The sequence below is a fragment of the Balaenoptera borealis genome (genome assembly GCF_965194805.1).
Source record: "Balaenoptera borealis genome assembly, chromosome: X".
NCBI lineage: Eukaryota > Metazoa > Chordata > Mammalia > Artiodactyla > Balaenopteridae > Balaenoptera > Balaenoptera borealis.
Window position 1 is genome coordinate 56,637,105 of NC_138881.1, and position 23,241 is coordinate 56,660,345.

The 23,241-nt window shown below is 44.0% G+C and overlaps 1 long non-coding RNA gene across 1 annotated transcript in view; it reads right to left on the reverse strand.

Moving 5' to 3' along the window:
- The window catches only part of LOC309620425, a 129,220-nt gene that overhangs the window by 4,956 nt on the left and 101,023 nt on the right, over positions 1-23,241 (reverse strand). The gene's annotated exons all lie outside the window — the stretch shown is intronic.

The window sequence follows — 23,241 nt, forward strand, 5'->3', positions numbered from 1 at the left end:
TTCTTTGTCTGCTTCCAGGACACTTATCACCCAAAACGTGTGGTTTCCTGTCAGTCTGGAGGTTCCTGCTTTTTTTTTTTTAACATCTTTATTGGAGTATAATTGCTCCACATTGGTGTGTTAGTTTCTGCTGTACAACAAAGTGAATCAGCTATACATATACATATATCCCCATATCTCCTCCCTCTTGCATCTCCCTCCCACCCTCCCTATCCCACCCCTCTAGGTGGTCACAAACCACTGAGCTGATCCCCCTCTGCTATGCGGCTGCTTCCCACTAGCTATCTATTTTACGTTTGGTAGTATTTATAAGTCCATGCCACTCTCTCACTTCGTCCCAGCTTACCCTTCCCCCTCCCCGTGTCCTCAGGTCCATTCTCTACGTCTGCGTCTTTATTCCTGTCCTGCCCCTAGATTCTTCAGAACTATTTTTTTGATTCCATATATATGTGTTAACATACGGGATTTGTTTTTCTCTTTCTGACATACCTCACTCTGTATGACAGACTCCAGGTCCATCCACCTCACTACAAATAACTCAATTTCGTTTCTTTTTATGGCTGAGTAATATTCCATTGTATATATGTGCCACATCTTCTTTATCCACTCATCTGTCGATGGACACTTAGGTTGCTTCCATGTCCTGGCTATTGTAAATAGTGCTGCAATGAACATTGTGGTACATGACTCTTTTTGAATTATGGTTTTCTCAGGGTATATGCCCAGTAGTGGGATTGCTGGGTCGTATGGTAGTTCTATTTTTAGTTTTTTAGGGAACCTCCATACTGTTCTCCATAGTGGCTGTATCAATTTACATTCCCACCAACAGTGCAAGAGGGTTCCCTTTTCTCCAGACCCTCTCCAGCATTTGTTTGTAGATTTTTTGATGGTAGTCATTTTGACTGGTGTGAGGTGATACCTCATTGTAGTTTTGATTTGCATTTCTCTAATGATTAGTGATGTTGAGCATTCTTTCATGTGTTTGTTGGCAATCAGTATATCTTCTTTGGAGGAATGTCTATGTAGGTCTGTGCCGATTTTTGGATTGGGTTGTTTGTTTTTTTAATATTGAGCTGCATGAGCTACTTGTAAATTTTGGAGTTTAATCCTTTGTCAGTTGCTTCATTTGCAAATATTTTCTTCCATTCTGAGGGTTGTCTTTCCGTCTTGTTTATGGTTTCCTTTGCTGTGCAAAAGCTTTTAAGTTTCATTAGGTCCCATTTGTTTAATTTTATTTTTATTTCCATTTCTCTAGGAGCTGGGTCAAAAAGGATCTTGCTGTGATTTATGTCATAGAGTGTTCTGCCTGTGTTTTCCTCTAAGAGTTTTATAGTGTCTGGCCTTACATTTAGGTCTTTAATCCATTTTGAGTTTATTTTTGTGTATGATGTTAGGGAGTGTTCTAATTTCATTCTTTTCCATGTAGCTGTCCAGTTTTCCCAGCACCAATTATTGAAGAGGCTGTCTTTTCGCCATTGTATATTCTTGTGGTGTCTGCCCATGGACCCTCACTGTTTACAAGATGTGTGATTTCCTGCCATCAGGCCCCTGCCTCCATTTCTCTGCTCATATCTAGCTACTGCCTGCTGTAACATTCCCCTCTCAAGGAGTCTGGGACCCTTAAAATCTTTTAAGAGGCAGAGGGACCAACGGTCCATCTTATGTAACTGCTTCAAGCTGAGCATGGGTGTTGTCCCTACCTGTGGGTCCAGATCTCCTTACTATCTGTCAGAGATAGGGATCTTGGGATTGTTGACAGAGGTGGAGAGTGGGGAGTAGAAGGAAGCAGCAACCTTGTCCAGCAGGTGTTGATGGTCCCCTTCGTCAGGTGGGATGGGTTGAAATCCCTGGCGTAGCATCATTTGAAGCTGGAGTTGTTGCATTCTTGGATCTGTGATGTTTCTTTGTCCTTGTTGAATAAAAGCTTCAGGTCCTGAAGAGGCTTGATCATCCATCTGGACTTGTTGCAGGAAGGGGGACCCCTTCCAGGGCCTGAGAGTGGGCTTGTCTAATACTCGGAAATGAATTGTCCAAGGAGACACCGTGCTGACAAAGCAGGAGACTTTATTGGGAAGGGGCACTTGGGTGGAGACCAGGAAGGTAAGGGAACCCAGGAGGACTGCTCTTCCACGTGGCTTGCAATCTCAGGTTTTATGATGGTGGGGTTAGTTTTCAGGTTGTCTCTGGCCAATCATTCTGACTCAGGGTCCTTCCTGGTGGCGCACACATCAGTCAGCCAAGCTGAATTCCAGCGAGGCGGATTCTGGGAAGTTGGTAGGACATATGGACTGGTGTCTCCTTTTGATGTTTCCAGAATTCTTCCTGTTGGTGGTGGCTTGTTAGTTCCATGTTCCTTACCAGGAGCTCCTGTCATAAAATAACTCATGCAAATGGTTATTGTAGTGCTGGCCAGGGTGGGCGGTTTCAGTCAGTGTTTCCTCTAACAACTCCCCCCCTGAGACTTCATACTCAAGATACTTCTTGGGAATTGGGGCGGAGGTCTGTTTCTTCTGTAACTACTTCCTGCTGAGAGTGGGCATAGTCCTGCCTAGTAGAGTAGAAGTCTCTCTCCACCTGATCTAAATCGAGTTATTCTGTGCCCGAAACCAGGGGAACCGGCATTCACCCTTGTAGTAACAATTTAGCTTGAAACTGTTGGACCCTGTTGGAGATGAACCTTGTAAGCAGTTGAAACAGACAGGGGCCAAACAAGAGGCCTAACAGGATGGTCATCACCAGGCCCAGAAAAGGAAGGCAAAATTTGGGATGTGGACTGCAGGGTGTGTGACTTTCTTCTGATTGGTTTGTGGCATGGTAACAGGGTGGTGCTCCAGGAATCTTGTGCTCAGCCTGAAGTTACCATCCTCCACCTGAGTGGGGGTCCCAGTTCTGCAGAAGAACTCAAAGGTATTGTTATGCATATTCCTTGAGGAGGAACCAGGATCCTGCCCCAAGGCTGCACCACCATTTGACTGCTCCTTCCGTTTCTGCATCCCTTCCCTTCCCTGATTAGAAACTGTTTGAATCTGCCCTTTGGAACTCAGGGAAGGTCTAGGAGGCTGAATGAAGTCTGTATCCTACAAACAGAAAACAGGGGACAGAGAAAGGGTTTGTACTCTGGAGCCCCACAAAGTCCTGCTCGGTTTTAATTCAGGGAACTGGGCAATGATGGCTCTGGCATCTTCCTGCTAAAATGGGGCATAGTGCTGCCTCAGTTTGGAGAATAGACACTGAATTGGAAATATTTCTGAGTTCCAAGTCCTGGATCTTAGTCTCATATGATTAAAATCTCAATCCCTTGGTCTGCCATTTTGGTGTAACAGACCACATTAAAAGTAGTTGGAGGAGTGACAACTGGAATTTTAATAGACAAAATAAATCTCATTTCTTTTCAGGAGAATAAGCCTGAAACCCAGTCTGGACCTGGCGCTTTGGGGAGCCTTGTAGCCAGGTGACCAGTTGTCTAGTTTTATCTAAGTAGGTTTTAACTTTTAATGTGGTATTTACACATAGATAACAGGTGCTATTGGTCATCATACATGTTTCTTCTTTTTGTTAATGTATGATCTAAAGCAATTTAATTGTCTAAAAATGTAATAGTTACAAGAGGACACCTTTAAAAAGTAAGGTTGCAGTTACCAGCTGCCAGCGGACATTGTTTTGAGATTGGCTGGTGGCATCCAAGTCTGACACAGCTCAGAAAACTCAAGTTCTTAGCAATACAAGGACTTGACTTGTCTGAGATCACACCCATAGTGTCACCTAGTTATTTCCTTGGATGTCTGAACCACAGCTACTCCATTTTGACTTTCAGTTGCATTTCTCTCCTTAATGGCCAAAGCAGATGTCACCGTTAATGATTTTAGTGCTTTTTTAGATATGAGAAGATGCAAGAACTTGGGGTCATAGAAGCTTCTCCTGAAAGTATCTAACTATCTGAAGACCTGTTCTGCCAGTTTTTCCCAGAGCACAGAGTGCCTCATTCCTGATCTCCACCCTGAGCTCCTTTCAGGGGGTGTTGAAGGTCAGTGGCTGCCGTGCCCATTGACCTAATCCTTGCAGAGGCAGATGGCAAGTGTCAATTTTCGGTTGGCAGGGCCCCTTCAGGGTCATAAACTTGACCATGGTTTGGGGGGCATTTCATGACCATTTCATCCCATGGTGCCAGGAATGCTCATTCCCAGGTCTGGAGAAGATTTCGCTGCTGGGTCACTCAATGTGCTATTACTGGACTAAGCCTTATTCACAGTAGCCAAAAGTCTCTGGACCACCTGTCTTACTAGTCTCTTATGGTCCAGGAAAATATTCGCTGTTGTCGCTTCTTCCCATATCTAGAGTTACATCATTACCATCATTGATCTTACATGAAACTATATATCATCATTTTATCAGAGGCTCAGTCACACATTTGGTAATGTAAGAAACAACAATTTTGTAAAACAGGCAATATAAAAAACAATATAGCTAGCAGATTAGTAAGGTCATAAGTAAGAATATAAGTCGAGAACTTCCACTAGGTGCAACCCAGCATATCCCAGGTTGTCTGACTTACTCTGTTCTGTACCGATCCTTATCTTTAAGGGAAATTATATATTGGCATTGTCCATAAGGCACCCAGCCCAGTTTCCTAGTGTTACTAGGCTGGTTATCCCTAGTATGGGTTTAATTGTCCCCAGTATAGAGGAGCCTTTAAACTTAAATTACCATAGCCTGGTGTTAACTACATAAATCCATCCCATAATTGTGGGAGGTATTATCCCTTGGCTGAAATTTTGGTTGTTGCTCTGATTGAGCCTGAGTAATAGAGGAAAATTCATATTTATGGCCAGAGTCGGAGCAGGTATTATTAATTGGCTAGGTAAGGGGATCCCACCTAGTAATATCACTAGTTGCCTAAACAGGACTATAATTTCTTTCTTCTAGAATAAATTTTCTAAGAGCCAACCAATTAGAGCCTTCAAGTGGAGAAATCACCAAGGTAACACAGAAGTACTAGACACAGGTAATTGGCCACAAACCCAACAATTGGATTGATTTTTTAAAACAAGCATAGGATCGTGCCCATGATGGGAAAACATTTGATTCATATGCAAGGGTCCAAGAAGTCAAGAAAACATTATAAATGATCATATGAGTCAGGTGCAAGATCTTGGGCAAGCTGTCTACTTCTGCTGTTGTCTTCTTCTCGCCCTGGTGTGAGTGTAGTTTCTCCTTTGTTTGAGCATTGTTTTGAGGTGATTTTGAGGTCAGCCATCCTCTCTATAGGCCACTCCAGTGCAGGGGCCCTTTGTGAGTGGAAATTAATCCAAGAGTCAATTCCCTTCAGTTTCACTGTGCATGAGCTAGTTAAGATTACCTGATAAGGGTCTTTCCATCCAGGTTGGAGATAGTCCTTTAACTTATGTCTTTTCCAGTATGCACATTCTCCTGGTTGCAGGTCATGGGACATTTGATTTTTATCCAAAGATAGATTACTGAGATAAGCTTCAGAAACAAACTTAGAGTGTCCTTTTAATAGTTCAATTAAACTTTACAACAATATAACATAACAGCAAGGAACCATCTGAGAAGTGAGTCTTAGTGAATACAGACAGAATTAGATTTTGATGTCCACTGAAACATCTCTTTCTGTCTAAAATTACCCTCATTGACACAGATGTAGAGAACAAATGTATGGGCACCAAGGGGGGAAAGCCACGGGGGGGGTGGGGATGGTGGTGTGCTGAATTGGGCGATTGGGATTGACATGTATACAGTGATGTGTATAAAATTGATGACTAATAAGAATCTGCTGTATAAAAAAATAAATAAAATTAAATTAAAAAATTAAAAAAATAAAAAAAAATAAAATTACCCTCATTTTATTAAATATAGTCAAATCAAGATTAATTTGTCTGCAAAGTAAGTCTGATTAATTCATAAAAGGCTTCCCTGGACCAGGAAAGCCATGCCAAGGGCTTGTCACAGATTTTGCCTTACAGGTTTAAGTGATTTCCTCCCTTTTTGAGGCCCACAAAATACCTTCAGATTCCTGCACCTGTTAGGAGGGGGGCTTCCTAATTTATCTGGTAAAGCTGCTGGGAATCTTAAGAGTTTCCAATCTCTGGAGGGGTCAGGTAGAGAGAAAAGAGAAATGTTTCAATTCTGCTTATAAAGGTGTAATTTACCAAATTGCTGTAAGTCATAATTAGTTTGAGGGGAAGGGATTCTTTATATCTGGAAAACACAGGTTAAAAGCTAGTAATGTTTCAGATAGAAACCATAAAGTTATAACCATATTCACCAGTTCACTCAGTAACTAATCCTCTTGTTAACTTTTTATGAAGCCATCAGGTTTTTCATTAAGATTCTTTAATTTCTTACCCAATTCAGCTTTATGGTCTGAAAGTCAGAAACCTGTATTTATCCAAAAGTCCTTTCTATAAAACTTCTTGAAGAAGAAGCATTTTTGCAAAGGCATCAGAGTGAAACCATAACTCTCTACAATGACAAAACACTTAAGAAGGCACGTTTAAGTCTAATTACAATGCAATTGACAAAGTAACTTGGTTACTGCTGTGACATACAACACTTTCAGATAATAACTAGAATTATGACTAATAACATTTTACCGGGACATATCAGATTTTTAGGAACTCCGTATAATTTCTGGACTATCTATATTAATAACATTTACCATACAATATTTTTAAAAGGTTTATTATCACTCATGTAATAATGCTCTGCATGTAATTTAACATACTAATTAAATATTTCTCTCTGAGATGCCTCATGGGCCTTCTAAAGCATCTCAAAGTTAGCTGGAGGTCAAAGGAACTGTAATTAAAATTTGATATTTGGGAAATTTGTCAGAAAAATATCAAAAGGGTTTAGAACACTCAGTCTGATAGGATCATAGGTCACTGTGCAACAATATTCTACTTAGCCAAAGTAACAATAAGAGATTTCAAAGGCAAATGCAGAACAGATTACTTTAAAGAAACTAAAATCGTTACCAAAGGCAGTTCAACATTTTAAGAAAACTTGTCCTCTTAACAGAAAGAAAAGCCAAATTCAAGTTTTGTACCAGTTTACTTTTAAAATTCATTTACTCAATTAAATTTATTCTAAACTTATCCAGTTCTGACCATGCACAAAACTCTTTTCTTGGGGTCCACTTTCCACAAACCTTCCATCACTTAACTTCTTTAGCACAATTCTAACTTTCAAGTTGTCAAATATCTGGAGAGATTATTTTTAGATAGACAATTCCTAAAACGTAATTATTCCTAAAAAGTTCACCCAAAGCTCTTATCTCATTTGCATTTTCTTTCCTTAAAAGTTTCTTCACATTGAGTTACTTTCCTTGCTGACAAATTTATAACAGATATAACAAGATTTTATTTAGCTTATATTAAACCTAGGCACAATAAAGGTATTACAGTTAATGTTGATGACTCTATAAAGACATGTCTATATTAATTAGATCAACAAACTTAAACATTAATACCAGGTATTAATTTATTGCTGAATATTTTCCCGTTCACGTGAACATGAAATTAATTCTGGCCAGTTATATTGTATATTTTTCAGAATTTATATAAGCACTTAACTTCCTCTAAGCCAATTAAGTAGAGCTCACTGACAAATTTTGATAATACCATCCTAAAGGTATTATCAAAGATATTTGATAATACCTTTGATAAAGGTATTTGTTAATACCTTACCTTACCATAAGGTAAGGACATATATATAATGCACACAGACATACAGACAAACACAACCAGAGATCTCATAGCTTAACAGAACCAGAATTTCCCATTTCACAAGGCAGAATGGCCATCACAAATCACAACACAGAACACAAAGTATAAAACACACACAGCCCTGGCTGTCCTAATCAGGCACTCCCTTAAATACAAGATTGCAGTCTCTCAGAAAACCTCCTACAGAGACACAAAACTTCAGATCTGAGTACTAACAGAGTAAACAGAAATATCTCAGGTCTTCAAAGCTTTCAAAGGGAGGAAACGAGGCCAGGTTGAAAGAAGAGGGGAAGGAGGAGGGACAAAAGGGGTGGCCTTACGGACGTCTCCTGCCACCTGCAGATGCTCAGGCACTACGGGGACATTTCCCTGGGCTTCCAGGAAGGGAGGATGGGAACTCGGCCCTACCAGAAACCAGAAACCAGATACCAGATACCAGAGCAGAATTCGAATTCTCTGCTCACCGGAGGTGATCAGGCTCTGACCCTCAGATCAGGCTGAGGCCCTTCAACCAGACTCCTGTGTCCAGGACCAGGACAGAAGAAAAAAGGGTAAGATAGGAGGGGTTGAAAAGAGGAAAGAGAGAGGGAATGGGAAAGAGGTCAATAAAGTCTCTTGTTCCTTACCCAGTCGGGGCACTCTGGCCAGTCGTCCGCATCAGGAGGAGACCAGGGACAAAATGGTCTTGGTTGCGGCCGCTGAGGTCTGGTCCACTGGCGGGTGAGCTGGTCCCCAAGTACCCTGAGTGGTAAGACTCTTCTGGCTGTCCAAGGTCCTCTGTGCCCTGTGAAGACTCAGGGGGAGAGGTAGGTTTAATTCTAGAAAGGTTTACCCAACTAGTGATCCCCTGTAGTTTTACTGAAGTAGTAGTGCTGAGAAGGACCTGGTAAGGCCCCTTCCACTTAGGCAGTAATTGATCAGAGGGGGACCCTTCCCTCCATGTTTTCAGAGGACACATCTCCTGGCCGAACCTGAATGGGGCCCGTTTTCTGGCTGGAGGCCAGCAAAACCTGATTTCCATATTCTGCAATTGCCTTTTGGACTAGTCCCAGCTTAATTAGGTACTTAATAAGCACACTGTTTTCGGTGTCCACTAGAATATCAAAGGATAAAAAGGGCCTGCCATAAGTCATTTCAAAGGGGCTGAGCTTTATTCCTGTTTTAGGTGCCACCCTGATTCTCAGGAGGGCTATGGGTAAAAGCTTTGTCCAAGGTTCTGATGTCTCTTGACAAAGCTTAGCCAGAATTCTTTTTAAAGTTTGATTTGCCCTTTCTACTTTTCCTGATGATTGAGGCCTCCAGGCAGCGTGGAGATGGTAGCAAATGCCTAGGGCAGTAGAGATATGTTGTGTTACCTTAGCCACAAAAGAGGGGCCATTATCACTTTGTAAAGACCGTGGAAGCCCAAACTGAGGGTTTATTTCTTTTAATAATGCCTTTATTACTTCCTGAGCTCTCTCAGTCCTTGTTGGAAAGGTTTCTCCCCACCTGGTGAAAGTGTCTATAAAAACCAGGAGGTATTTATGTCCCTGGGAGGATGGCATCTGGGTAAAGTCTTTTTGCCAGTCTTCTCCCGGATAAGTTCCTCTTCTTTGGATGGGCTGAAGGAGGGGTGGGGGCCTAAGTTTTCCCCCTGGGTTGTTATGGTAGCATATATTACAGGCATTCGGGACTTCTAAGATAGTTTGAGAAAGGCCTATGCCAGAAAAAACTTTTTCCACCAGGCTTGTCAAAGCATCCCTCCCCAGATGAGAAGAGTCATGGAGTGATTTTGAACTTTTCCATTGTAATGCTCTGGGCAGCGTTACTGTTTGTTCCTTAATCCACCATCCAATGGGGCCCTTTTGATATCCCTTAGTTTTAGCCCACTTTACTTCTTTGTTTGTATACTGGGGTGGCGAAAGCAGGCTGGGGGTTGGTACCTGGGGAAGAAAGGCAGCCTGAGTTGAAGGGGTTTTAAGAGCTGCACTCTTTGCCGTTTTGTTGGCCAGGTTATTTCCTTTTACTGTGTCCAAATTCCCCTTCTGATGTTCCTTACATTGGATAACTGCCACGTCCCAGTACAAGGGTCTTGTACTGTCTATAGGAGTTCTAAGATCTCCTGGCAGTGCTGGATTGGGGAGCCCTGTGCTGTCAGGAGTCCCCTGTGTTTCCAAATGGCAGCATGTGCATGTAACACCAAAAATGCGTACTTAGAATCCGTATAGATATTGATCCTCTTGTCTTTTCCTAGCCTTAGAACTCGAGCTAGGGCTATAAGCTCAGCTTTTTATGCCAAGGTCTGGGGAGGCAGGGCACCAGCCTCTATGATCCCATGTAAATCTATTATGGCATACCCTGCTTTCCGGATGCCGTCATGTATGTAACTACTTCTGTCAGTAAACCGGACAGCATCAGGGTCCTCGAGGGGCTGGTTCCTAAGGTCAGGTCTGCTAGAGTATACCTGTTCGATAGTCTCAGTGCAAGAATGAGATAATACCTCTGGGTTTTCTATTGGCATAAGGGTGGCTGGATTTAAGGTCTGACGTACTTTAATGGTTACTTCAGAAGAGTTGAGAAGGAGGGCCTGATATTTTGTGAGGTGGCCTCCAGTCAGCCATTGATGTCCCTTAATTCCTAATAACCCCTGTACCTGTTGTGGGGTTAATACTTCCAGGGGTTGACCCATGGTGAGTTTTGTGGCCTCTTCAACTAGCAGGGCTGTGGCTGCCACAGCTCTCAGACAGTCTGGCCATCCTGAGGCCACTGAGTCCAGTTGCTTTGAGAGACATGCCAGTGGCCATGGAATTGGCCCTACTTTTTGGGTGAGAACTCCCAGGGCTATTCCCTGTTTTCCTGAGGTGAATAGAGTAAAGGGCTTGTTAAGATCTGGGATCCCTAAGGCTGGGGTGCTAGTCAGGGCAGTCTTAATCTGATCAAATGCTCTTTGTAAATTTCCTGTCCAACCTAGAGGTTCCATGTCTGTTCCCTTCAAAGCCTCATATAATGGTTTTGCCATGAGACCAAACGCGGGGATCCAAATCCTGCAAAACCCAGCCATTCCTAAGAAGGTTCTGAGCTGTTTCTTTGTACGTGGTGGTTGTAAATTGAGGATTGCTTGCTTATGCTGGCTTCCCTGGGCTTAGAACGTGTCCCACGTAAGTGACTCTCTGGGAGGAAATTTGGGCTTTCCACGGGGATACTTTCTATCCCCTTGAGCCCAGGAAATTAAGGATCTGTACAGTGTTTTGGTCTGAGGCTTCCTTTGAGGGGCTGCAGATAAGGAAGTCATCTACATATTGTAATAATGCCCCTGTCTCTAATTTTAGTTCCCTTAGTTCCTTAGCTAGGGCATTGCCAAACAGGTGTGGGCTGTCCCGGAACACCTGAGGAAGAACAGTCCAGGTATATTATTTGGTTTCATTAGTGTCTGGGTCAGTGCATTCAAAAGCAAAAAAGAATTGAGAATCAGAGTGAACACTTATACAGAAGAAATCATCTTTAAGATCAAGGACTCTAAACCAGGCTGTGTCCTCAGGAATCTGAGTAAGGATTGTGTAAGGATTGTAAGGATTGGGAGCAATTGGATGGAGGAGAATTACAGCTTTATTTATGATTTGAAGATCTTGGACCATTCAATATTCCACACTTGGTTTGAGGACAGGTAGGATTGGAGTATTACAGGGAGATTGGCATGGCACCAAAAGCGCTTATTTAATGAATTTTGAGATTAGGGGTTGGAGACCTCATCGAGCCTCTGGTTTTATGGGATATTGGCACCTGGAAGGGAAGTTATTAGTTTCCTTTAAGGTGATTTTATAAGAGTGACAAACTTTGCCTTCCCTGGGATTCCTTGACCCCAGACCTGTGGATCTATAAGTTTTTCAATTTCTGGGGGAATATTTTGGGTTGGACTGTCCATGTCTTGTATAATACATAGTTCAGCCATAAACACTCCTTGGCTTTGGTCTTCAGGGAGAGTAAGAGTTGCCCCCAAGGCTGAGAGAAAATCCCTCCCGAATAATGGGCTGGAGCATTCAGGCATGACAAGAAACTTGTGAGTCATACGAGTCTTTCCCCAGGTGCAAGTTAGAGGGGTGGTGAAATGTTTGTGTTTTGGCTTTCCTTTGACCCCGACAATAGAGCAGGTTTCAGGGGCAAGGGGCCCAGCATGAGAAGTCAGGACAGAGTAAGTGGCTCCCGTGTCCACTAGAAATTGGGCAAGCCTACCTGCCATGTCAATGGTCACCTGCGGTTCCTCCCGTGTGATGATGACTGTCTTCTCAGGAGCCTTGGGAGGCCCCGGGTCCTGTCAGTCAGCCACTGCCATGACTGGCATAGGGGAATTTCCTTGCTCCCTTCGGAACTGGGGGCATTACTTCTTCCAGTGGCCCATCATCTTGCAGAATGGGCATGGTGTTTTGGATGTAGGCTGGGACCTGTTTCCTGAGTATTCCTTGCTCCAGTGTCTGGGACTCCCACAGCTGAAACAGGCTCCCTTCCTTGGTGGAGGTCTGGGAGTACTTTTGGAGTGACGAGGAGGTGGGTTAGGTCTTGTCATGACAGCTGCCAAAAGCCTGGCTTGCCATCGTTCCTTCCTTAAGTCATGCTGTTCCTTCTTTTCCTCCTCAGCCTGGTCTCTATTGTTAAAAACACTGAAGGCTGTCAGTGAGAAGGTTGAGAGGGGTTTGGGGCCCCTTGGCATGCTTTTGAAGCTTCCAATGAATGTCAGGGGCTGATTGGCTAATACAGTGGGTTGCAAATACAATGTGTCCCTTGAAAGTATTTGGGTCTATGTTCGTATATTTTCTGAGGGCATCTACCAATCAGGCCTGAAATAGGGCTGGATTCTCATCTAGGCCTTGGGTGATCTCTTTAACCTTATCATAGTTAACTGGTTTAATCATGCATTGTTTTATCCATTCAATGAGGCAAAGGATCATGTGATCCTTACTAGTGATACCAGCTTGGCCTTGTTGGTAGTCCTAATTGGGATCCATTAGAGGCACTGCTGTCAGGCCCACAAGGTGTCAATGTGTTTGGGCAACATGCAATCCATCAGCATATGTTTGAGCTTGTGCTCAAATATGGGGCTTTTCCTCACTGGTGCAGCAGTGAGAAATGACAATATTTACATCCTTCCAGGTAAGGTCAAAGGAAAGAGTCAGTACCTAGAATTCTTTGGTGAAGTGGCTAGGGTCCTCCGAGAATCTGCCTAAGCAGGTGCAGCATTGTCAGACAAGGAAGAAAAAGGGGTGCGGACTCTGGTAATTCCCTAAGGCCCACCTACTACTTCCTGAAGGGGGCAAAGAGGCTCTGGCTACATTTCTGGTAAGGAAGGGTAAAGAGGCTTATAGGGCGGGGGAGAGGCTGAAGATGGTGGAAGAGTGTTGGGGCTTGTGTCTTCTGTCTGGGGCTCCTGTTCTTCCAGGGGTGCCACTAGAGAGGGGCTTTTGTGCAGCCCGAATGGGTCCCAGCCAGCAAGGTTCCCTAACATAGGACTTGCATAGCTCCAAGTTTTCTCTTAGGACCATAAAAGCCTGTACATAAGGAACTTCTGTCCATTTCCCCTGCCTTTTGCAAAAGATGTCTAACTATAGTTGAGGCTCCCACTTTCTGTCCAGGCCTCATTGTCCTCAAGTTTATCCTGGGGCCAGGCTTCATTACAAAAGAAAATGAGCTTTTTTCGTTTTAAAGAATCTAGAGAAAACTTGTCCCAGTGACTCAAAAGGTACCCAAGGGGTGAGTCCTTGGGGATGGAGGAGGTGTTTCCCATCATTCCTTCAGGGAGAGGGCGCTCCTGTAACAGAGAGGAGCACTAGCATTAGGAGGTCCTGTGGGGGCGCTCTAAGACAGGACTGGTTCCAGGCGTCCCCGTCCACCTAGCCCTGTCGACTTTATCCACAATGGGGGTTAGCTACTCCCCCATGTGGCAATCCTGTTGGCCCCAGCGTCGTGGGGCCTGTGTCCTATCCTAGCATCTGTGGTACCCAGGATGAGTGACCTTCCTGAAGGTTTCTCTGTAGATTAATCCCTGTGTTCCGGGATATGTTCCCCTGGAACGGACATCCTCATGGTTCTAGGACCTATCTAAGTCCCAGACTTTTTCTCTAAAAAGGTGGTAAGTTTCAGAAAACAGGCACTGGCCATTAAGGGAGATGGTTTGTGAAAAAGAAAAAAACCCCTCTCTTTACCCTTCCTTTTTGTGGGTGGCACCCCTGGGGCCTTGGTGCCATTCTCACCCTCACCCCTTCCCACACATGCTCCGACCAGCGGGCAGTGCGGCTGGGTGCAGGGGTGGATATGGCAGCTGAGGTGGAGGCACCATGACTGTAGTTAGGGGGATGGAGGACCCCGCGACCCTGGAAGGACACTCCCAATTGCGTGACCCTGGCGGAGGCAAGCACAGCAAATGGAGGTCATTGCTCGGGCATGTATCCCCAGGGCACGGCCACATGCATGACCCACCCAGCTTGAGTTGCGTGCCCTGCCCTAACAGGGCAGGGTGGGGGTGGGGTCAGGGCAGACCCTGGAGGGGGCTGGCCAAACACCAGGAGGCGGATGGTGAACAATGGTCCCACCACCATGAGTCCCAACCACGTGACGCAGGACCATGCCCCTCCTAACACCCGGGGGTATGTGCACAGACCACCTACAATGTGAGGGAGCTCCCAAAGAGATTGCAGCCACTATAACCATGGCACAAACTCTAAGTAAGGCTGTATTTCATATTTTTACACAATTGGATCTGTTGGCAGTTAATTAAATGGTGGATAAGGCAAACCCAGAGGGCAAAGATCCTATGGTTCAGGTCCCTAGCTGCCTGTGAGGATGGCTGGAAACTTTCCCTGACATGCCCTGTGCATATGTAACAGTAAGAAATGGAAGACCTAGCAGCAAGGTTGGACAATGCCTGGCAGATTTCTTTTTCCCCATTTCCAGCAGAATAAGGCATGAGATAAGAGTGGAAATTAAGAGTGAGGTACGGATGCAGAGTTGAGATAAGGATGGATAGGCATAGGTGGACCAATAATAAGCCTATGAGGGTAGCCGCGAGGAGGAGGTGGTGTTATGCTTTTAACTGTGTGCCTGAAATCATTGCGTGGAAATTGCCTTGAGGTGGGCAGGCAGATGTAGCATCTCTCTAGTCTGTTCCATGACCCACTTTTCCTCTCACAGGAGACTTCTTTTTCATAGAGAGCACCCTGATGGCTTTTAACTACTCGTCTTGCACCCACATTTTTGCGGCAATAGGTCTGAAGATGAGACAAACTATAAGAAAGAGAGGGAGAGAGACAGAGTGGGGAAAAGAGATGGAGATGGCTGGAAGTAAGGCCATGCCTCTCCCTCTTGAGAGTAACAGCGGGAAGTAAGGCAGTGTCTCTCAAGCCCAAGGGAGGCGAGAGGCTAAGTCTGAAAAGGCGACAGAGAGTAAGAAAGCAAAAGAGAGAGAGAGTAAGGGAGCGAGTAGGAGAGAGTGGGAGAGTAATGGCGGGAAGTAAGTTAGTGCCTCTCAAGCGCAAGGGAGGAAAGAGGCTAAGGCTTACCAAATTCTCCTAGCTGGCTCGCCAATATATTCCTGGTGAATTTAAGGTTCTTGCCTCGTTGTGAAAGAATTTGGAGATGAAGCAGGAAGGTTAAGAAAGTAAAGTGAGAATTTATTTAAGCAAGAATATGCTCTCAGAGGGAGAGCGAGCACACAGGTGAGGAGCTGCTGTCCTGGGTTTCTCTGGTGAGCTGGTTATGAGGGGCATACAAATGAAGGGGCAGAATATTCACTGGGGAAGGAGGGGTTTGGGGGTCGTATTCCCTGATTTTCGTCCCAGCTCCATCTTCCCGAGGGTAGGAGGGATTTTTGTCCTTATTTAGCTTAGGTCAGAAGTATCATGGTGTCAGTGCATGATGGGTACTTCTTATCTGTAAGGCTAATTTTATTGTAATGAGAGCATAATGAGCAACAGGTCACATTCAGACATAGGAGATTCCTGTCTTTCCCCACCTTTCTTTGTCTGCTTCCAGGACACTTATCACCTAAAAGGTGTGGTTTCCTGTCAGTCTGGAGGTTCCTGCTTTTCTTTGTCTGCCCATGGACCCTCGCTGTTTACAAGATGTGTGACTTCCTGCCACCTGGCCCCTGCCCCCATTTCTCTGCTCATATCTAGCTACCTGCCTGCTGTAACAGTATCTCTAATCACAGCAACCTTTTGAGGTTGGTGGTATTATCCTTATCTCACAGTCAAGGAACCTGAGACTCAGGGAGGTTAAAAAATTTGCTCAAAGTGACATAGTGGTGTAACCAGGATTGAAACTCAGGTTCTATGACTCCATAGTCTCCTATATCAGTTTCTTGTCCAACTAAAAATATGTCTACCCACTCAAATGAAACTAAGCCAGGTCAATCAGGCAGCTTAAGAGTATGGTGGGAAACTGGGTTTTCAGCTTTGTGCTGGAGACTACCTGTTCCCACTCTCAGTTTACAATCTACATGAAGATACCATATTCCCTACTCCCCTGACACACATAATAGTTGAAATACATTGTGGTTCTTATTTTTGGTACCACATAAGATGCCAGAGTGATCAGTAAGAACAGGAGAAAGTCTTTGAAATATTAGGAATGTTTGTATCTTCCAAGAGGAGAGGAGGAAGGGCACTCCAAATGGCAGAGAATACTCATGAGCAAAGCTGAGAGGGAGCAGGCAAGCCTGTAAAGCCATTTGTGTGCACGTGTGAGAGTGTAGCACATTTTCCTGTACACAATCACAGTGCTTTGTGACACTTTTCTAGCTGCCTTTATACATCTTATTTCACTCTGTGAAGTAGGTAAAACTTCTAAGCTTATTCTGTAGTTAAGGAAATAGGCTCAGAGAAGTGAAGTAATATGCCTTGGGTTACAAAGCCAGTCTCAAGAACACAACTGGAAAGTTGTTCTTTGTGTTAATACAATTATTTTTCTAACAACTAACATACCGAAGTGAATTCAACTGAATTGGGGAAATGATGTTAGTTGGATAAGGCGAGACCAAAGTATTTAAAGTATTGAAAACTAGGAAATTGTAAACTAGGTCTTATTGTGGTAAGAAATAGGTCGTCTCCAAAAGTTCTGGAGCAGGGGAATATCTTGATGAAAGTGACTTCAAAGGAATAAGTGAGAACGTGAGAAATTGGATTGGGATAAGGGTAGAGGGAAGAAAGGAGTGCCAATAGATTCTCCCCATAGGCCTGGAAAAATGGTGTGTTTCTGAGAACAGTTGTGGAGGTGCTGAGTTTGGCTATCAAAGTGGTCATATCTTGGAGACAACTGGAAATAGCAGTCTGGAGAGCGGTATAAGTCATACCTAGACATGTAGATTTGAACTGACAGATGTGATGCATGTTGAGAGAATGTGTTGTCTCAGTCTTGATGACAACCATAGTTGCTAGAGGGCAGAGCTGTAAAAAGAAAGATGAGAAGGAAGGAATGAATGAAGCTATACCTTCTGTGCCATGGATCTCCACATGCTACCTTCATCTTACACTATCCATATGAGGTAGTTACCTTCATTTTTGTAGAGGAGGAAACAGTTACGATTCAGTTAGTGGCAGAGCTGAAATGTGAACACAGCTCTGTCTTAATGCCAAAGCCTATGCACTTCCCGCTATGCTGTGCTACCTTTGCAAAAAATTTTATACTCTGAAAGCCTAGGGACCAGTGCCTTGCACAAAGTAGGTATTCAGGGGAAATGTGTTGAATTAGTTAAAAGAAAAGTGTGTAGTAAGTAGGTATTACATGCCAAGTGTGTGGGGGGGGGGTATGAAAAGAAATAAGAACTGACAAAATGTATTTGGCTAAAAGCCAAACCTTTTAGCCAAATTTGGCTAAAAGTAAACCGATTGAATTAGTGGTCCCAATATTTTAACCCTCTCTGTATCCCTGCCCTTTGCCATGAGACTTTGGAGTTCCTCTTAGTAAAAGGCAGAAACTCTGTTTCTAGGTGGGCCTTATGGTTCATTTTGCCTAATAAAATGTGGCAAAAGTAATGGTGTGCAAGGCCTGACCCTGAAACCTGAGGTTTTGTACGTTTACATTTGTCTCTTTTGTTTCTCTGCCATCTCTGAGATGAGACCATAACTGAATTAGCCTGGGGGACATAGGGAACAGAGCCCACTCATCCCAGCCATAGCCATCCTAGATTAGCCCACTACCAACTGACTGCCAGACAAATGAGTGAGCCCTCTGAGACTAGAAGAACTGCTCAGCTGTACCCAGCCTAAGTTGCCAACCCACAGACTCAAGAACTAAATACTTACTGTTTTTAAGCTACTGAATTTTGAGTGGTTTGGTATGCAGCATTATAGTGTCAGTAGATAACTGGATACAAAAGGTCATTAAAAAACTTTTTAAAGGTGTTTCCAGAGGTACTACATAGGAGATAGAGGCACTGGGTATTGGTTCCTTATTTGTAGAGTCATATCAGGCACAGAACATTAGAGATGAAAGGAATTTAAGAGGTAACTGATTCAGTTTGCTCATTTTACCAATGAAAAGCTGTGTCCCAGAGAGGGAAAATTATTTATCCAATGTTACTGGAAGGAAGCAGAATAAAACCTAGCTTTCTTCAGTTTTGGTCCACTGCTCTTTCTATAACATAAGAGAGTAGAGTATCTAATAGGGCTATAACCTAATGCGAAAAAAAGAAAAAGAAAAGAAAACCAACACTTTTTTGGGCCAGTGGATAGGGGCATATTTAACAGTGAAAAAGGAAGGAGCACCTGAGAAAGAGTCATAGGCTCCAAGGAAAAGGGTTTATTGAGGGAGCAACACCCCAAAGGAGATGAAAAGGACCGTGATTCAGAATATAGTTGGTGGATTAAGCTTTAGAGTTTCTCATCCAAACTTCTCAAAAAAACTTGTGTACACTCACATTTAACTCCTCAACCAACTGCACTCTGGCTTCTATGCTCACTTCAGTGCTCTCACTCCTAATTGCTAGGTCCTTATCTTACTCTACTGCATTGACACTATCGATCACTCCTAATCTCTCCTGGAAACACTTCCCTCTCGTTGTCCATGACATCAAACTCTCTTGGTTCTCATAATCATCTATGTCTTCTTAATGGGCTCCTCTTCCTCCACCTGCCCTTCAAAAGTAGGTGTTCTCTCTTCCTCCTGCTCTTCTCAATCTGCAAACTCTCCCTACATAGTGAAACCCACTCTCATAATTTCAACTACCACAATAGGCTATTCAAACTATTGCTTTTGCTTGCTCGGTGTGCATTTCCATCCTCTTTCTAGTTCTTTTGAAGAATTCCTCCCTTACCCCATACAGTCCTGGTGAGGTATCATCCATGGTGCTCTGTACCCTCCCTGCCACAGGAGTAGACATGGGGCCTAGACTCAGCCAATCATGTTATCTCCTTTTCTTGAACACAGTAATTGATGAAAGAATGAGTATTTGTCCAAGTTGGCCTAATCAGAGGCCTCCCTAGGTCTTTTTTGCTAGAACTAGTAGGAAAGAGTGTCTTCCTTTTGGATAATGAGTTCTAAAGATACAGGCCTAGGGTGGTCAGTGGCCAACTTTTTCGCCATCTGGAGGAAGGCAGCAAAAGAGAATGAGTCACAGAAACAGAATCCGACAGCTGAGCAACATATCAGGATGTTTGAGCCCTGAATCTAGCTATGTCCGAAGGCACAAGCTGTACTCCTGGATGGATGAGCCAATAATTAGTTTCAGGAATTCTGATAACTCTGAAATCTGCAGTCCAGAATTTTGATTATGATTTCTAGCATGAAATAGAAATAATTGCCTGCTAGACGGTCACTTGAAAGTCCCATATGCTCTTCAAGCTTATCATGTCTTAACTGGACTTGACTGGCCCCCCAAAGCCTGCTCCTCCTCCTATGTTCCTTATTTTAGAGAACAGAATTACCATTATACCCAGTTACCCAAGTTAAAAATCTAAGAATTTGCCCTAAACTCCCTTCTTACTTCCCTATATTTATTGTCACCAATACTGCTAGTTTTACTCACTAAACCTAGCTCAACTCCATCTCTTCCTCTCTATCCCCACTTCCACAGTTTGGTTCCAGTCCTCTTGTTGTTTGGACTATAGCAACAAACCCCTATGTAATCTCCTGCTTCCACGTTGCCCCGCTCAAATCTATTTGTCACACTGTTGCCAGAGTTACCTACTTTAAGTATAGATTTGACCACATCTCTCCTCAGTTTAAATCTCTCCACTGCCTCCCCATCTTCTCCAGGACAAAGCTGAAACTCTTTATAACATGGATTACAAGGACTTCTGTTACCTGACCCTAGATTTCCTCTCTAGCCTCATTTTACACGACTCCTGGCCTTAAATTCTGTGCTCCAGCAACAATGAACTACTTGTTCCCAAGCATGCACTGTGCTATTTCTCACCTCTGTGCCATTGCTCATGCTGTCTCCTCTGCAGTGCCCTCTATACCCACATTTTCCTTTAAAAATCAGCCAGGCCTCACCTCATCCAGGAAGTCAACTACCCTCCCCACTTCCTACCCCCTGCCCTATTCCACCTTGTTTAGGTATTCTCTTCTGTGCTACTATAATACCCTTCATTCCTTCAATAAATATTTATTGAGTGCCAATTAAAGTGGACAAGACAGTCTCTGCCTTCATGGAGGTGACATTTTCTTGCCTTCTCTTGTGGTAAAGTTCATATCTGTCACTGCACTTTACACTGAATTAAGTTGAATTTTACTTACCTGTTTGTCTGTCTTTTCTGCTAGATCATGAGATATAAAAGACAAAAATCATGACTAATTTACCTTTTTACCCGCAGAACCTGGCTGGAAAACTGGTACATGATAGGCACTCAATATTTGTTGAATGATTTAGACTCAGGAGGGTCATTCCAGAAGACCAGGTAGGAGGAAAACAGGAGTAGGGTTAGGTCTGACCCCAGGTGGACAGGGGAGGAGAGATAAGAGAGATAGATAAAGAGATAAATCTAACTACAATGTGAAAAGCACGTTAATAGAGGCTATAGGAGCCCAGGGATGTGGTGTTTTCAAGCAGTGAGTTGAGGTGAAGTTGGTGGCCCATGAGGCTATTCACTCTGTAAGTTAGCAATCTTCTCTGGAAGGGGGAAGCCTTCTGCTCTTCTATAAGGGAGAGATTATATGCTGGATGTTTAGGGTATGCTTTCATAGACTCCTACCTCATATTAGCCCTGCAAGCTATGTATTATTAGCAACATTTTAATAATGAGAAAGCAGAGACTCAGAGGTGAAATTATTTACCCAAGGCCACACAGTTAGTAAGTGGCAGAACTGGGACTTGAGCCCAGGTCTCTCTGATTCTAGAGAACATAATCAGTTAGAATTAGGTTCAACTGCATATAACAGAAAAATCCCAGACAAGAATGGTTTAAATAAGATAGAGGCTTATTTCTCTCTCATATAAAAAGTCTAAAGGTGGGAGGTCAGGGGTTGGTATGGTGATTCCCTGGCATTACCTGGAACCTAAGCTTCAATTGCTTGGTGCCACCATCCTCAGTATTAGCTTCCTTCCTGAAGGTTACCTCATGGTCCAAGATGGCTGCTGAGCCCAATCCATTATATCTGCATACCGGACAGCAGTTAGAAGTAGGGGAAAATAAAAGAGTAATTTTTTCCCAGGTAAGTCAGCTCCCTTTAAGCTACCTTATTAGAACTTAAACACAGCACTTCTGCTTATATCTCCTTGCTAGGAAGCTTAGTCACACAGGCATATCTAGTTGTGGGGGAGGCTGAGAAATGTACTCTTTCAGCTAAGTGAATTGCTGCCCCAAATAAGAAAAGGGACTAGGTATTGAGTGCAGCAAGCAATCTCTGTAACAAATATTTGTTTAAATAAATTTTAAGGGAGGAGGACCTTCAAGATGGCAGAGGAGTAAGACGTGGAGATCACCTTCCTCCCTACAAATACATCAAAAATACATCTACATGTGGAAAAACTCCTACAGAACAACTACTGAACGCTGGCAGAAGACCTCAGACTTCCCAAAAGGCAAGAAAATACCCACGTACCTGGGTAGGGAAAAAGAAAAAAGAAAAAACAGAGACAAAAGAATAGGGATGGGACCTGCACCTCTGGGAGGGAGCTGTGAAGGAGGAAAAGTTTCCACACACTAGGAAGACCCTTCACTGTCAGAGACGAGGGGTGGGCGGTGGGCGGGGGGGAAGCTTCCGAGCCACGGAGGAGAGTGGAGCAACAGGGGTGTGGAGGGCAAAGCGGAGAGATTCCCGCACAGAGGATCAGTGCCGACCAGCACTCACCAGCCTGAGACGTTTGTCTGCTCACCTGCCGGGGCTGGTGGGGGCTGGGAGCTGAGGTTCGGGCTACGAAGATCAGATCGCAGGGAGAGGACTGGGGTTGGCTGGGTGAACACAGCCTGAAGGGGGCTAGTGCACCACAGCTAACTGGGAGGGAGTCCAGGAAAAAGTTTGGAACTGCCTAAGAGTCAAGAGACCATTGTTTCGGGGTGCACGAGGAGAGGGGATTCAGAGCACTGCCTAAACCAGCTTCAGAGACGGGCGCGAGCTGTGGCTATCAGCACGGACACCAGAGACGGGCATGAAACACTAAGGCTACTGCTGTAGCCACCAAGAATCCTGTGTGCAAGCACAGGTCACTATCCACACCTCCCCTCCCAGGAACCTGTGCAGCCTGCCACTGCCAGGGTCCCATGATACAGGGACAACTTCCCCGGGAAAACACACGGCATGCCACAGGCTGTTGCAATGTCATGCCGGCCTCTGCCGCTGCAGGGTCAACCCGCATTCCGTACCCCTCCCTCCCCCCAGCCTGAGTGAGCCAGAGACCCCTAATCAGCTGGTCCTTTAACCCTGTCCTGTCTGTGCGGAACAGAGGTCTGAGGGTGGCCTACATGCAGAGGTGGGGCCAAATCCAAAGCTGAACCCCAGGAGCTGTGCGAACAAAGGAGAGAAAGGGAAATTTCTCTGAGCAGCCTCAGGAACAGCAGATTAAATCTCCACAGGCAACTTGATGTACCCTGCATCTGTGGAATACCTGAATAGACAACTAATATTCCAAAATTGAGGCCATGGACTTTGGGAGCAACTGTAGACTTGGGGTTTGCTGTATGCGACAGACTAGTTTCTGATTTTTATGTTTATCTTACTATAGTTTTTAGTGCTTGTTATCATTGGTGGATTGGTTTATTGGTTTGGTTGCTCTCTTCTTTTTTATATTACTATAAAATTTTTTTATTTTAAAATTTAAAAAATTATTTATTATTTTTTTTATTTTAATAACTTTTTATTTTATTTTATTTTATTTTATTTATTTTTGTTTCTTTTATGAGACGTGTGGCTGACAGGGTCTTGGTGCTCCGGCCTGGTGTCAGGCCTCAGCCTCTGAGGTGTGAGAGCCAAGTTCAGGACATTGGACAACCAGGGACCTCCCAGCCCCATGTAATATCAATCGTCGAGGGCTCTGCCAGAGATCTCCATCTCAATGCTAAGACCCAGCACCACTTAACGACCAGCAAGCCCC